The 4211-nt window shown below is 51.1% G+C and overlaps 1 non-coding gene across 1 annotated transcript; it reads right to left on the bottom strand.

Moving 5' to 3' along the window:
- Positions 1–3739: 3739 nt before the first annotated feature.
- Positions 3740–3938, bottom strand: LOC148505441 (U2 spliceosomal RNA). The gene has a single exon (XR_015869901.1). It is a non-coding gene; the product is annotated as a U2 spliceosomal RNA (small nuclear RNA).
- Between the last annotated feature and the right edge of the window lie 273 nt (positions 3939–4211).

Here is a 4211-nt window from a genome sequence, read left to right as displayed (position 1 = left end):
TGGGGGCACTGCTACAGGGCCATTATATGGAGACTACTACAGGGGCGTCATATGGGGGCACTGCTACAGGGGCATTATATGGAGGCACTACTACAGTTGCATTATATGGGGGCATTGCTACAGGCGCATTATATGGAGGCACTACTACAGGGGCGTTATATGGGGGCTCTACTACAGGGGCATTATATGGAGGCACTACAGGGGCATTATATGGGGGCACTGCTACAGCGGCGTTATATGGGGACACTACTACAAGGGCATTATATGGAGGCACTACTACAAAGACATTATATGGGGCACTGCTACAGGGGCATAACTATGGGGGCACTACAGGGGTATAACTATGGAGGCACTACTACAGGGGCATAACTATGGGGGCACTACTATATGATTTCCTTCCTTTCAAATCAAGGGGGTAATGCCGGAGTATCTAAATATATTTTGGCGTAAAAGGTAAAAAAGTTCCCTGACCCCTGAGCTAGTTTACCTCTCCTTCCTGCCTGCCCCCCACAAATTCACCCTGTCCACTGCCCTCTATTCCCCAGACACAACCTTCCCTCCTCACTCAGTCACTACCAGTGCAAAACACACACACACACATTTGCTTACCTCTAGCTGCACGAGCCACACTGGTAACTAAAGAGCAGTAATGCACGGACTATGAACCAAACCTGGAGCTAGAACAGGCATGGGTTGCTTGCAAAAACAACAGGAAAATTCTGCACCACACTCCACGAGTTCAAACCCGAGTAACTAGGAAGACTGAGGTCTAGAAGCACTGGAGAGGCCCGAGACCCCGATCCACCGGATATCTGGGAAAAGACATGGACTAAGTGGTAAACACCAACTAGAATACACTAACTAGGCTCACTTGTCCCAAGCCACACCGTGTACGGCTGACAATGTGTATAATTCCAGTAAGGAAGATAACGGCTGAGATAGGACCATGGATGCATATGTACCATAGAGAAGACCTATCTTCTAAGATATGCAAATCTAATCTAATAATATGGATAATTATGCTCTATCCTTATAATGGAACCGATACAAAAATGGAAAAATCCAGGTCTACCTAACCTACGGGAATAGAAACTAGAGGTGTAATCTGATGCAGTAGGTTCTGGTCGCTAGGACAGGGCAAACATTGAAGTACAGTATAAGGAAATGTCTAATGTAGGAACTGATGAGAAGAGAGGTACCTTATAGGGATAGAAGTCGGCTTTACAGTCGCCTAGGTGCTATGTCATGTGTGCGATGTCACACGGTGAGCTTGTTACCTTTGTAAAGGGATCTCTGTCAAGTGTGCCTGCCTAGTATGTGAAGCAAGCTCCTTACCTGCGAATGACCAGTTTTCTGGACTCATTTTGGATTCTACTGACCTCTAGTCAACGTCGCAGACATCAGCACCCGCAGGTAAAGTACCAACAATTACCATAACTGGTGTGAGAGTCTACCCTCTACCTCTTGATCCTGGAACTACTTCTGTAGAGTTGCGCCCTGTGAAAAATGTAGTAGAGCTGTTAGTAGAGACATCTATGGTCCCACTAAGGGGCCACAGTTCATAACTCGTAGAATCATAACAGCGCAAGGACAGCGGACCTCATTCAGAGCCGCTTGCAAAAAGCGAGCGCTCACTCTGAATGAGGGCGGCCATATTTTTTTTTAAAAGGCGGCCTCCTGGCCGCTCGCTAAGCTGTGGGTGACCACCCACAGCTTTTGCGAGCGGCCAGGTGATGGTAGCGATGGTCACGACCATCGGGCTTGCGACGAGGCCCTTGTGGTAGGGTCTTGTCTTCCGCAAGCCCCAGTGAGCTTCCGGCTCTAATGGGCGGCCCTACTGACATCACCAGTGATGTCAGTAGGGCCGCCCACAAACGGCAGGCATTCCTTCACTCGCTCCGGGGCTCGCGCATTGCGCACGCTCAATGCCCCACCATCAACCCGCTTGCGAGCGCATAGCGCTCACGAGCGCGTCTGAATCAGGCCCAGAGTCCAAAGGGAGACAAGAACAACTCTCAGGCTATATAAACTGGATTAGGGAGAGACCAAACGTCGCAGTCCCATAACTTGAGAGTACTCTACAGGGGATATACAATTACAGATATATGGATATATACATATACAGTATATATACGACAAGGCGATCTCCCGACTCATTTACAGTATGTGCTAAGTGTCAGGGCTCAGCTGGGGATCGGCTCTCACTTACCGTCCCGCCGGCTTCCTCTGACATCCCGAGCGGCTGGCGCGGTGGCGCGGGAGCTGAGTATTCTCCCCGTATGCAGTGGTCCGGTGTCGGGGATCGCAGTTCCCGACATGGGCGCCGCCATGACAGTCGGCCCATGTGACAGTATCTTCGTCCCTGGCTAGGGTTCCCCTGGGTATATGATTATCCCACAGGTTACAGGAAGTTGCCTGAACAACGGTTGTCTCCTAGGGGGTCATTCAGACCCACTCGCGAGCGGCAGTACGCTCGCAAGTGGGTCGATGTTCCCCACTGCGCATGCGCACGACGGAGGGAGCTCCGTCGTGCGCATGCGCGAGACCCGGGGAGCGACAGGCTTTCCATCGCTCCAGGTCTCGCACTAAAGGGGGCGTGCTGTCGATGTTGATTGACAGCACGCCCCCTTTGGTGGGCGTGCCGGCCAGGGAACGCCTACCGTCTGAAGCCGGCCCCACTGACATCACTAGTGATGTCAGTGGGAGTGATTTTGGCTCTGATAGAGCCAAAATCACTCTAGGGCTTGTGGCAGGGAGACCCTACCGCAGGGTCTCCGTCGCAAGTTCGATGGTCAAGACCATCGCGACCATGTTTTTGGCCGCTCGCATATGCTGTGGGTGGTCACCCACAGCTATGCGAGCGGCCAGAAGGCCGCTCCATTTTCATGGAGGAGGGCCCTGATTCAGAGCGAGCGATCTGGTCAGAGCGTTCGGCTCTGAATCAAGCCCCTAGTCCCTTATAGTTCAGTTCCCGGTCCAGGTTCTTGCTCCATCGCGTCAGCAGCAATGTGTTACCATCTCTACCTGTGTGCCTCCCGTCTCTGGTGATTCTCCGTGCAGCAGTGTGTTACCATCTCTACATGTGTGCCTCCGGTCTCTGGTGATTATCCGTGCAGCAGTGTGCTACCACCTCCACCTGTGTGCCCGAACGTCTCTGGTAATTCTCCATGCAGCAGTGTGTTACCACCTCCACCTGTGTGCCCGAACGTCTCCTGTGAATTCTCAGTGCAGCAGTGTGCTACCACCTCCACCTGTGTGCCCAAATGTCTCTGGTGACCCCCCGTGCAACTGTGAGTTACATCTCTACCTGTGTATCTAACATTTCTAGAGATCTCCGTGTCAAGTGTTTAACCTACGTCCTAAACCTCATTATTGGTAATATTGTTTAGTGCCTTACTCCAGGCATTTTCTCCCAGGGCCAAGGTTAGCTGTGTCTCCATTCCCACGGGGATTGGGTACCTGGTCAAAGGACCGCGACCTGCTCACAGGGTGCAGCTAAGCCCAAATCCTGCTTGGAGGGGTTACTGGCGAACACGATCCTATGGGTTAGACTCCGCACCTTTGCCCAGGTCTCGCCAACACCCAAGAGCTGTGCATAAGGAGAACATATATCCAGGCCCCCCATCTCTACTTCCTCCCACAACCAAGGCCCACAACGTCCCATACTTCAGCTACAGACGTGACACTAAGAGAGATGGAGTTCAATCATGAGGATGCCTCTCTCATCAGTAGGGAGATATAATGCTTAGCAGAGCTATACTACCACGGGTTGCCCAGGTAAACCTGAACTCACAACCGCAGCATTGTTTAACCTGGTTGTCATATAATACTGTGCACGAACATGGGTTTCCTGCCACCGTCCTAGAAGGAGGGCGTAACATATCAAACTGATAAGAACAGATATTATATTTGATCTTGGCCAAAAGACGAGAATCGATCTATGAGGGTGTATTTCTACCATTACATCCTTTTTGGTTTTGTAGGAGGAAAACCGGAGCATGCGGAGGAACCCACGCAAGCACAGGGAAAATATACAAACTCCACACAGTTAGGGCCGAGGTGGAAACAAACCCACAACCTCAGTGTGAGGTAGCAATGTTAACCATTACACCTTCTGTTCAACCTTACTGAACATTGAGTAAGTGTGCCCCTTAGAGCCCACATATATGCCTATGTACCAGGCCCTAGGCTATAATCCTAAAAGAAAATCT

Source organism: Taudactylus pleione, unplaced genomic scaffold, assembly GCF_031769625.1.
Source record: "Taudactylus pleione unplaced genomic scaffold, aTauple2 ptg000454l, whole genome shotgun sequence".
NCBI lineage: Eukaryota > Metazoa > Chordata > Amphibia > Anura > Myobatrachidae > Taudactylus > Taudactylus pleione.
Note: the sequence above shows the minus strand (reverse complement) of the source record. Positions and strands in the feature narration are given on the sequence as shown.